Source organism: Cucurbita moschata, unplaced genomic scaffold (assembly GCF_002738365.1).
Source record: "Cucurbita moschata cultivar Rifu unplaced genomic scaffold, Cmos_1.0 Cmo_Scf00065, whole genome shotgun sequence".
NCBI lineage: Eukaryota > Viridiplantae > Streptophyta > Magnoliopsida > Cucurbitales > Cucurbitaceae > Cucurbita > Cucurbita moschata.
In genome coordinates this window covers 831,626-844,678 of record NW_019268581.1, presented here as the reverse complement: position 1 = coordinate 844,678, position 13,053 = coordinate 831,626, and the positions used below count along the sequence as shown (strand labels likewise).

The following is a 13,053-nucleotide window of genomic DNA, read 5'->3' as shown; positions in this document are numbered from 1 at the left end:
TGCCTCAATATATGAAATTTATATAAGTTGAAGTTGTGCATTGCCACGCATTCCTTTGAGTTAGGCCCCATTGATAACTAAACTATTTTATTCTTTTTATTTATTTTTCTTTCAAAATAGACCAAATGCCATTATTATAAATTATATATTAAGTTGTTTATGGAATGTATCATCATTATTTCATTTATTTTCTTTATTAATAAAATCCATGAGCAATTATTATTATATCTTTTAGATCTAGACCACTGTTAAATTATTTACCTTTGAGACATATAGCGTGGAGTACACAAGTAAATGATACCACTAGACCAAATGCCCTTTCTAAAAAAAATGCAACATTTTTAACTCCTACTCAATATATTTTTTTCTCTCAAGTTTGAAATCTATTTTCTTGAGCGGTTGTTGGACTATAAAACAAAAAGTTGATGGTCTAATATTTTACTTGTAAGTAAGGAATGTAATATTGAATTGTTCTAATATGCAAGTGTTATCGAATAAACTACAACCCAACAAATGAATCAAACTAATCAGTTTGGGTTGGGTTGGATTTATTCGGCTCAGTTCATCAGTTTGTTTGATTTAATTCTTCTATTTTGCTTCATATGACAAGAAAATGAAGTTGTATTAAATGTACCATAGTTTGATTTATGACAAACTCATATGAAATATAATTGAATTAATAGTACTAAGAGTTGGAGTCTATAAACATTTCATGAACTTAAATGCAACTCATGCTTCATTAAAGACGAGATAAACTTTAGTTAAGTAACTGGAACTTTAAATTACTTCATGTGGAGCTTCAATTACTCTATGTTATCTACTATCTTTAGGATTTACTAATTGGACACGAGTTCTTGGATTTAGGGGATTGTTTTATGTAATTTTCAACTACAACTTATGTTTTCAAATTTTTAGGTCATAATTTAGGTAGTGGTTGTATATTATGGATCAACACTAGAGTTTCTATCCCTTTCACCACAACTACTCTAGTTTTTGTTTGAAGGCTATAATTGTCATCTATGTTGTATGGCAATAAAATTTGTTTAGATGAAATTTTAGTTAAAGTTGCATATTTTACTTCTTGGAGTAAAAAAAATTGTTTATTAACATAATATGAATTTAGTTGCAGAGTTATTAGGAATAAGATGGAGAAAGAAATTTTCTTTAAAATAATAAAAGACCCAAGATCATCTTTGTTGTCGTCTAATTGTGATTTTGCAAAAAGCTTAACTAATATGAAATATCAAGGTAAATCAAGAATATATCCTACACGTCATTCAAGATGACAATAAAATGGAGTTGAATTGAACGCAGTTTTAGTTTCATGTCTAGCATAATTGTATTAATGATATTAAAGAGAACTTCGTGTTTTATTAGAAGAGACCAACTTCCTTTAAGGTACTAGGAGTTTAAACTACTTCCATTGTAATTTCAATCACTCCACAATGATTACAAATTTAGGGTTGGCTAATTGGACATCAATTATCAACTTTAGGTTATAATTTAGGTAATAGCCATTATAATATTAATGAGCATAATTCTTTCATGGACCATATGTGTTATAGTTAAATGAATATATATATATATATATTATGTATGTCGAGGTTTGGGTAAAGCACAAAGTATTAAGGAACATCATTGTCAACTCTAGAGCCACCCACAACTCATGATGGAGACCGATGCAAAATATTTTAACATCCTTTGGCATCAAGATACAGGAAAGATGAACGTCGTCAAATTGGAAGCTTTACCTTTCTTAAGAGTCACAATGAGAACTCTAATCAAGCTGGAGCCTTTGACTAGGCAAATTGTTTAGTGATAGTTGAAATGGATGACTTTGATGTCGTGTCAGGAATGAACGTCCTGCTGAAACACAAAGTCATTTACATGCCCCTAGCAAAATGTCTAGTAGTAATGGAGTCTAACCCGATGATCATTCAGAAAAACATCCATCAACCAAGAGGGTTGAAAATGATGTCAATACTACAGTTGAGAAAGAATCATAGCCATGATGAATCTACGCTTGCTGCTACTGTTGTAATTGAAAAGGGGAGCTCGAGTGAGCCAACCTCAATAGAAACCTTGTTGCCACTACATGAACACCACAATGCAAAACAAGGTCAGATAATGGATTTATCCCCACTAGAAGAGACAAAAACAAGGTCAGATACTGAAGAAGGGAGACAGAAACAAACCATTGAAGCAACACATGTTCACACAAAAATATCATCTAGACGGATGAAGAGAAGGGTCAGTCGGAAACATCAACCACAATAATTTCAAGAAAAATAAAGAGTTCATATAAGTTAAGTTCAGATAAACTTCGAGTTCAAAGCAATAAGAACCAAAAACTGGGGTGAAAATACTATGGACTAGTTAAAGTTATCCATAAGATTATGAAGACATCATATAAAATCCAATTACTCTTATGGATGCGGACTAACCTTGTTGTCCACGTTAGTAACTTGAAACGTTATTATTTCGACCAAGAAGACATCAAGCAGNAGCAGGTGGTATGACGTCATACAAATAAGAAAAAGTTTGAAACGAAGAAAGTAGGAAAGACACGAATAGAGAAGACATGAAGACTCAACAAACCAAGAAGTGATTTTCAACAGCACCTAGTAGATTGGAAGAGACTCCTCGTTATGAGATCAGCTGGAAGCGCATCGAGAGACCTAAAGTCAGCCTCATCCAATAAATTGTGTGGGGGCAGATGTCACAGTCATGATTGCCCAAGGCGTGTTGCCTGTGGTTGCATGTTGCATGTCTCAGCCATTCTTGTAAACGATTTGTTGTCCAAGGCAGTTATTTGGGCAATGTTATTGTTTACCGATTATTTGGGCGACACGCCTTGAGCAATCATGACCGTCACAATTGACTAAGACATTTGTTGTCCATATGTTATTGTTTTCCAAGGTCATGATTGGCTAAGACATTTAAAGAAGTTTTACCTAGGGTAACTTCTATCACAATCCTCTTCTCGCTCTCTGAAACTTCTTTAAATGTTATTGTTCACTGGTTATTTGGGCGCATCTTCCTTAAAAGGGTTGTGACGACAGATTACCTAGGTAAAACTTCTATTGGGAGATTAGTGCAATAAAGAATCTGTATCCCTTTCCTGAAACCTTCGGCGGGCAACATAACAAAGAGTTCCTAGAAAAAATATCATAGAACAATTTGTGTAATGCCTTTGAAGTTAGGCTCGAGGCTCTATCTTATCTCCCAAGAATATGGTTCATTCTCTATTCACAAAGAAATTCTGCAATAGAAAGTGGTACCCTCATCTTCTTTTATAAGACTACCTCGGCCTTCATGGAATGATTATGTTATGTTTATTCTTAGAGAAGGGAGTAGGAGTAAGAGTAGATGACTGTTTATGGTCCAAGTCTCGAAAAAGTAAGTCTTTATGTCAAGAAAGGAGAGGAATCCTCATAATTTCCAAGATTTGAAAGAATCATACATACAAAAATTTCCTTTGTTTGTTTATTCTTGTTGTTTTCTCTCTTCAATTAACATGTTATAAAGACACTTGTAAATTATAATTAAATATAGCTTCCTTTTTTTTTCTTTCCAAATATCCTTCTGAATTACTTCTGAGTTCGAGGTTTAAAAAACCTATTTCAAATCTTATTATATTGCATGCTTCAATTTGATATAATTGTTAGGGGCATTTTGAGAATCAAAGTCGAGACCTCTCGCGCTCGAAGCGAGAATCATACCACTAGACCAAATGCCTTATAGTGGATCTATCATTTTTAGTTGCTGATCTTTTTTGCGTCTCAATATTTGAAATTTATCCACATGTTTTTGTTTCAATTCTAGAAATAGAAATGATATCCATAGAAATACATAATTTTACAATGCAAATAAGAAAAACTCGTGATCAAGTTTTAGATAAAAGTAGCAAACATGTTGATAGATATAAAAATAAATTCAAGTTCTTTCTCTGGCCTAATTACCAATTGGAAGATTTAGCTGATATGAATTGTTATTGGTTTGATACCAATAATAACAGTCATTTTAGTATGCTAAGGATCCATATGTGTCAATGAAAATTAGTTAATGCTATATTTTTCTTATATTGGCCATAATATCTCTCAACCAAATGCATTAGTTGAAAATGTATTTAATATTTTTCTTTTGTCCTTCTTTTTTCGAATGATCTTATGTCTTTATTCCATTTGAAAGTTGATATTTTGTTTGGTAATTTTAAACTCATTATTTTTGTTTGTTCATTCCACCTAATTTGTAAAAAAAGAAAAATCATACCACTAGACCAAATGCCCTTATAGTGGATCTATCATTTTTAGTTGCCCGTGTGTATAAGTTTTCCGCACCTCAATATATGAAATTTATCCAACCTCAATATATGAAATTTATCCACATATTTTTGTGCTTTAGAACCTACTATTATTGTCATGTTAACTTCACATGGTCTATCACACAGTTGAAGCAGCATTGCCACTAGAGCCCATGCATTCTTTTGGGATAGATATGTTAAAAATTAGGCCCATTTGATAACTATTTTGTTTTTTTTTTTTTAATTTCAAAATTATGTGTTTTATCCTTTTATAAAAAAAAAAAGAAAGAAAAAAGAAAAAAGAAAACATTTGAATTTTAAGCAAAATATCACACCCAACTAAGTTTTTGGAAAATATTTTTATTTATTTATTTTTTCTTTATTTTAGTTTTTCAAACATAGATTGATATGGAGTGGCTAGTTTTCAAAACTACTTCTTTGCTACAATTGAACAATATTTATATTGTAAAATGGGATCAACTTCCTTTAAGTTTATGTAATTTCTTTTCATTACTATGTTTACTTCTATCTCATGTTACTCTATTTGTATTTACTTCATTTTTTACAAAATTTCACCGTAATTAATAAATCCATGTGCTTAATACATTCCCTACAAGAATAAACTTGTTTGTATCAGGATAAATTACAATGAATACGGAGAAAAGAAATCCAAAAAATAAGTAGAAGGTTGAGAATTTCACTCAACCACACAATGTCAAAGCGTGACTGCATGGCTCACAAGCGATGCTTGGATTTCGAAGGGAAACTTCTCAACTTGAGAGATCAATTTCATTCATCACAAATCTGATTTTTACATAATAATTTGTGGGTATTTATAGTCTTCCACAAAAGAAGGTAGTGGCTGGGATTTAATCTCGATGCCCTGAAATCTCTAAAAAAAAAAGAAGTCAATTTGACAATTCTACCATTACAAACTTTATGAAATTAAAAATAAATAAAGTTTTCTAACAACTCATGTAATGATGCTTGCAACTTTATTTGCTCCTTCAACGGTGTAAATATTCACTTCTGAAGCTCCAAATGGTCCTTCCTCAATCTAATAAGCTTGTAACACATGAAATAATAGTTGAACCGAGCCTATCCAATTTTGTAGATGAAGAATGAATGCTTGCTGAATCTTCTTGGTCTTGGATCGTGTAATAGGTCTAGTTGGAACATTTGGAACACCGTGATCCCAATCATCTTCCCCCTCTTCAAAAGGATTCGTCATCGAATCAGAAAATCATCACCTACATCAAAAGGACTCAAGTCAGCAACATTGAAAGTAGAATGTGCTGAAAATTCTCCTGGAAGATCATTTTATATGCATTGTTATTAATTCTTTCAAGGACTTGATAAGGGTCATCCCCTCTTGGATATAGCTTTGTCTTCCTTTGAGATGGGAATCACTCCTTGCGAAAATGTATCCAAACCCAGTTACTGGTTTGAAAAATGATTTCATTCCGTCCTTTGTTAATTCTTGAAGCAACGTTGAAATTTTGTTTCTCGATTGTCTCCTTCCCCTCTTTATGCAATGTTTTGATCTCATTTGTCTTACTTGTCGCTGCTTTACTCACAAAAATATTAGAATGAATAGAAAGCAAATCAAGACGCGTACGTGGATTAAATTCGTAAGCAACTTCAAAAAGAGAACAATGAGTGGCAAACATTCGTCCCAAGACTTAATATTCTTACAAATAATAGCCCTAAGCAATTCTCCTAGTGTTCTATTAACCACCTCAGTTTGCTCGTTAATCTGAAGATGACATGTAGTTGAAAATAATAATTTGTTACCCAATTTATGACTTAATATTCTTATAAATAATAGCCCTAAGCAATGCTGCTGATATTTTATTAACTACCTCAGTTTGCTCATGAGTCTGAGGATGACATGCAGTTGAAAACAATAATTTGGTACCCAATTTATCCACCGTACTTTCCAAAAGTGACTTAAAAATTTAATATCCCTATCATTTTTTTTGTGCAGCAAACATTGGCAACATTGACTAAAACTTATAAACATCGTGCTTCATGGCAAAGATCATATGGATCGTGATGACCATTTTCTCCCATATCTTGGTTTGGCTAAGTAAAGTTTTCCAATAACTCCCAAACTTCATTACCTTATATAACCTCTTAGGATAAGGATTCATATAACATTTCAAAAAATAAGATCTACTGATGGATTTCATAGCGTTTGAAGGTCATCTAGGTCATGAACCGAAGGTAAATTACCTTAGGGGCATTATGGTCATTTTACACCATTTCTTAGTTTACCTACTTATCATTATCCAATGACCACCAAATTTCATATCTAACCTCAACATAATATAATATGCTCAGTATTAAAATTTGATATGCAGCTAAGCTCATTAGTGGGTTATTTTAACGTTACTTAAATCTCGAGCTATTTGATCGGTTCAAGGTCTTAACTCACGGTTCTTTGGTTTTTCTTTCATATATACTTAATTCATACTTGGTTTAGGGTTCATATGAAAATCCAAGCAATTTCTACAAGTATTTCTTAACAAAAAGTCCAAGGGGCTACTCGCCTCGTCGTCGACGTTTGGGACGTCCATTCTTGAACTTCCAGTATCTGAATTACTTCAAATTTCCTTCCACGTACTCCTTATTGTGTCTAGTTTCTAAAACCATAAGATTTTCTATGAGAATCGGTCTTAAATGGGGTTAAAATTGAGAAAACTCGAGAAACTGTCAAATTTTGGTTGACTTGGACAATACAGCCATATCATCGTTTTCTTCCTCTGAACAGGAAGAAGATGTGCATTTTTCGCGTCGCCGCCATTTGAAACTCAGTCTGTACAGCCACATTTACAGCGTTTCTCTCCTCGATTTCTTTGTGAAACTTAAAGATGGGTATTACAAGGAAGGGCTAGGGATTTGATTTGATACCTTATCGTGGATCGTAGCCTAAGATATTCGCTTCCAAAGTTCATCCAAAATCTGATTTATCGCTAGAGATAAAACAAAGGATTTCTTATTGGGTAGCCGATTCTAGGGCTTTCAAGGCCCTATTTCTTCATTGAACCTCTTCCATATCCTTTCTTCAGGCTAAAGGAATTCGTTTGGAGGAACGTCTTTGAGTGTAAGACCTTAATTTCCAAAAATCGTTCTCGGTATGCAACTCACTCGAAATGCCAGATTTTTTATCTCTTGGGTAGCTTGTTCTACGATGTTTCATCTCTCGAATCCTTCATCAAGTTTACTCAACTTTCTCCTCTGAAGCTAGAGGAATCCTTAATTTGAAGGAAAAGAGATCGTAGATAGGAATTCGACTCTTATCCCCAATTTAATTTCGAAACCTATTTCCTTCAATTCGACACACTCTCGAGGTTATTTTTCTTCGTGGTCTTCTATGGAAGCATTCCTTGGAGGTGCAGAAACTGATTGGAATCATTCTTGCTCGACAAATCATCATGTATCCTCGGATTGGATTTTCAAGTTTTTCTTGAAGTTCTTCAATGGCTGATTGAATTGAGGGAATGGTTTCTAGGCACTTTCAGCACTCTATTCCTTGATAGAACTTGTGGGTAATCTTGTTGAGAAACGGTAGGAATAAGTTTGAAGAGAAATGGTGGAGGATTCTCTCGAATTTGAAAGAAATCTGAGAGTAGGAGACCCATAATCTAAACGTTTATTGTCTTCGATTGGGGGATCGATCTTTCTCGATTTTTATTCCGTATTATTGCTCCTACTTCAGACTTTATAGGAGGAGCTTAAACCGACATTGAGAGCTCCAGATTCTTCGTTATTTAGAAGTTTGAAGAGAAATGGTGGAGGATTGCTCTCGAATTTGGAAGAAATCTGAGAGTAGGAGACCCACAATCTAAACGCTTATTGCCTTCAATTGCGGGATCGACCTTTCTCGATTCTTATTCCGTATTGTTGCTCCTACTTAAGACTTTATAGGAGGAGCTTAAACCGACATTGAGAGCTCCAGAATCTTCGTTATTTAGAGATCGAACTTTCTAGATAATTTTTCGGAGATATCAACTCCGATCATATCCTTACCGACCTTGGCTTTGAATACAAGTCGTTGGATGTGATGATCCGTGCGTGTTCGTTCTAGATCATATCAAATTTTGGAGATTCGACAGTTGAAATTTGAGTTCGAAGAATTTTGCTTGGATGGTCACGGTAGATGCTCTGATTCTAATTAGAGTGGCATTTCTGTAATTATCCATTCTTCTAGGGGTATTTTGGTAATTTTCCACTTTTCGAATATTTTATTATTATTTTTCTCCAAAAATCCATAATTTTTCTACAAATTCTTCATCCCTTTTTTATCATTTTTCGCTTATTTTGAATCTTGAGATTCCTTCTAGATAAGGAATTACAAATCCGGAAAGATTCTTGATAATTGATAAAATGACTTTTTTGCCCTTTTGATTTACTTTTTCCTTTCCAATCCTTTTCAAAAGGCCTTTAACTCCTTGAAATCACTTGTTAGGGTACACAACTGACTTGACTAAGTTCTTTGTTCTTGCTTAATCCTTTAATTTTTTTCCTTTCTATCCTTTGGGTCTTTCATGAGTGGCTTATTCTTATGAGAACTAATTTCCTTCATTTTTTGGGTGTTACATATACATATTCGTTACAAACACAAAATAAGAAGTAGATTCAAAAGAAGAACAAAAAATACTAGATTAAAAATAGAAGTTAGTCCATGGCCCACACTCCAAAGTCCACTCTCATCCACGACAAACTCTTAGTTACTTGAAAAAAAAATGATAAACATGGAGTTAGTAAAACTTAGTAAGCAGCCTACTAGTAGGTTCTAAATCGCGACCTTAAGCTAGGATATTACTTCTTGTTATGTTTTCGGGATCTTAGAATTTAGAGGTCATCGTGTCATGTATCATATACTGATCCTGAAAACCTTCCCCTAAAATAACCTTCAATTTTCTCCCCATGAACACATGAGTGGTGTCGTCATAATCATGTAATCCTACTAGTAAATCGTTGTGCAGGACATCTCGTTTAGCTGATGGGAAAGGTAGGCCTATCATAACATCCAGCTCATGATACATATTGTCGGACATCCTACCTAAAGAGGAATAGGGGCCTTTTAGTACACATCATAATGTAGATAATGGTTACTTATTGGTATGGATCCTAGCAACTTATTTAGCATGTTATTCACATAGTTCTAGGTACTTGGTACATGGATTATTGATGAACCTAGGTTTATACATAATGTCATGGGTTAGGCTTTAGGAGTTGAGGTTTTAGCTTAGGAAAACATTAGAGGGTAACCTAACGTGGACTAATTCGTGTGAAATCCTACTAGCACTTTGAGAACCTCTTTCCTTGACCAAACTTATAGGTAAACTTATTTAAAAGGTGCAGCAACAATTTTGGAAATGAATAGTGGACTATAGTTCTCGAATTCGAGGTAAACCCATGAACACGATACCCCAAAACAAAAAACTTGCATCTCTCGATTGGGTACTCGATTAAGCTTGCTTCTTGCCCCTAATAGTCTACCCTAATTCATAATTTATGGATGGATTTTCCACTACCATTGAAATGTCTAGAATTTCTATAATTTCATTCTTGATTTTTATGAATCTTCTGCCAGAAAAGTCTTCTCCGATCCGAGCCTTCCTTTTTTAAGCACCTTGTAATTCTTATTCTATAAAAAATTTAATGATTCGGGAAGTTTATAAAAATTAGAAAAAGTACCATTTTCTCAATGTTTTTTCAATTTTACTTGTTATCTGCTTCTAAATACAACCTAGTAGGGATTATACACTGTCTCTTATTGGAGACCTTGAGTGTTGCAAATTCTCCTCTCCTTTGAAAACTTTTGGTCATCAAAAGTGCTTATTCTAAAATAGGTCAGGGTACAAGGTTCTTATTTGCCTTTTGTTTCTCAAGTGGCTTCCTCTACTCTATGATTCTTCCATAGGACCTTAACAAGAGAGATTTCCTTGTTTCTCAATCATTTGGCTTTCTTGTCTATTATTTGAATCGGGTCTTCTTTATACGTTAGGTCATCTCTCAAGAAGAGAGTTTCATGAGCCAGTATGTGCGAACGATCTAGGGTATACTTCTGTAGTATGGATACATGAAAGATATTATGTACTGCAGACAAGTTTGGGCATTACCCGATTCTATAGGCCACAGATCCAATCCTTTCTAATATCTCAAAGGGACTGATAAACCTAGGGCTTAGCTTCCCCTTTTTACCCTACCTGAGCACCCCTCTCATGGGGTGCTACCTTTAGGAATAATTGATTCCCTACCTACAATTCCCTGTCCTTGCGCCTTAGGTCTGCATAGCTTTTCTCTCGGCTTTGTGCGTTTTGTATCCTAGCTTTAATCTTTTGGACTGTGGCATTGGTAATTTGCACCAGCTCTGGCCCAATAGTTGTCGTTTGCCCCCCTTCTTCCCAAAACATAGGGGATCGAAATCTTCATCCATAGAGAACCTCGTATGTGGCCATTTGTATGGTGGCTTGGCACGTATTATTATAAGAGAATTTCATAAGGGTTAGGTACTTATCACATATACCCTCGACATGTCTTCCAATATTTGCTTGAGCATTTCTATTTGACCATCTGTTTATGGGTGGAATGTCATACTATAACTGCGTACCCAATGCCTTTTGTTGAATTTTCCAGAAGCAAGATTTAAATCTGGCATCTCGGTAATACTATTGCCTTTTGTTGAATTTCCAGAAGTGTACCCAATACCTTTATTGATGAATATTCATTTTTAATGTTAGCAAGAGTAGCTCACTTGGGAGATTGTTAGACGGAAGATTTGAAGGTTACACGTGTTTTATCCACGTTCAACGCACCTAATACAAGTTTATTACGTGACTATACAATCTAAAAATATAACTTGCTTATTCAATCTAAAATTAGTGATTATTTCTTTTTTAAACATAATGAATAAGAAATACCTTTACTTATGAATTTTCATTTTTAATATTAGCGGGGATAGCTTTGTTGGGAGAGCGTCAGACTGAAGATTTGAAGGTCACGTGTTTGATCTCCACGTTCACCGCACCTGATTCTAGTTGCATAACCCGACTATTCAATCTAAAATTAGTCATTGTTTCTTTCTGAAATCTCAATGAATTATCGGAAATACCTAACGTGTTCTAGTTCACCGCACCCTATACAAGTTGGATAACTTGAATATCTTATTAAAAATTAGTGATTATTTCTATTTAAAATTTCAATGAAGTAGCGAAAATACCTTTACTGATGAATTTTCATTTTTAATGTTAGTGTGGATAGCTCAATTGAGAGAGCGTTAGATTGAAGATTTGAAGGTCTCGTGTTTGATCCACGTTCATCACACATGGTTCACGTTTTACTATTCAATCTAAAATTAGTGATATTTTTTTTTCTAAAATTTCAATTAATTAGCGAAAATACCTTTACTTAAAAACTTTCATTTTTAATGTTAGCGGGGATAGCTTAGTTTGGAGAGTGTCTAATTTAAGATTTGAAGGTCACTGTTCGATCTCCACGTTCACCGCACCGGTTTCTATTTGCATAACCTGACTATTCAATAAAAAATTAGTCATTATTTCTTTTTAAAATCTCAATTCGAAAATATCTTTAGTGATGAATTTTCATTTCTAATGATTGCAAGGATAGCTCAGTTGGGGGAGCGATAGACTGAAGATCTAAAGGTCATGTGTTCGATCCACGTTCATTGCACTTGGCTCACGTTGCATAGTTTGACTATTCTTTCCAAAATTAGTGGTTATTTATGTTTAAAATATAATGAATTAATGGGCCGGCTTAGGTGGGAGAGCATTAGATTGAATATATGAAGGTCTTGTGTTCGATCTGCATTCATTGCACCTTATAGTTTAGTTGATTATTAGACCGTAATATTGAAGATTTAAAGGTCACGTGTTCGTTTGGCCTTCACCACACTAGATTCAATTAGGCTAACTTAGCCTAAATAATTTTAGGGATGAATTTTCATTTTAATGTTAGCATGGATGGATAGCTGAAGTGGGAGGGTGACTTATTTAGGGATGAATTTTCATTTTAATGTTAGCGGATAGCGGAAGTGGGAGCGTGATTCAAGTAGTATAACTTACTATCCTATCTAAATTTAGAGATGATTTCTTTTTAAAATTTCAATGAATTAGCCTAAATAATCCTAAATAATTTTAGGGATGAATTTTCATTTTAATGTTAGCGTGGATAAATAATTTTAGGGATGAATTTCATTTTAATGTTAGCATGGATAGCTGAAGTGGGAGGTGATTCAAGTAGTATAACTTACTATCTTATCTAAATTTAGAGATGATTTCTTTTTAAAATTTGAATGAATTAGCCTAAATAATTTTAGGGATGAATTTTCATTTTAATGTTAGCACGGATAGCTGAAGTGGGAGCCTGATTCAAGTAGTATAACTTACTATCTTATCTAAATTTAGAGATGATTTCTTACCTTCACCACACCTGATTCAAGAAGTGGGGGTGAGTTTTTAGATCTAAAAATAGCGTGGATTCCTAATTCTTTATTTGACTATAAATGCTCTGTAAGATATTTAGTAAAATGACTCATTTTATTGCATGGAACAATAAAATTGATGTTCCCGTCGTCAATAGATTCTACTTTCAATGTTGCTAAGTTGAGTCCTTTTGATGTAGGTGATGATTTTTTTTATTCGAGGACGAATCTTGAAGAGGGGAATGATGATAAGAATCACGGTGTACATTCTACTTTCAATGTTGCTAAGTTGAGTCCT

The 13,053-nt window shown here is 33.9% G+C and overlaps 1 non-coding gene across 1 annotated transcript; it reads left to right on the top strand.

The window, feature by feature from the left end:
• The first annotated feature begins 11,931 nt into the window (after positions 1–11,931).
• On the top strand, positions 11,932–12,004 carry TRNAF-GAA. The gene has a single exon. It is a non-coding gene; the product is annotated as a tRNA-Phe (tRNA).
• Positions 12,005–13,053: the final 1,049 nt, after the last annotated feature.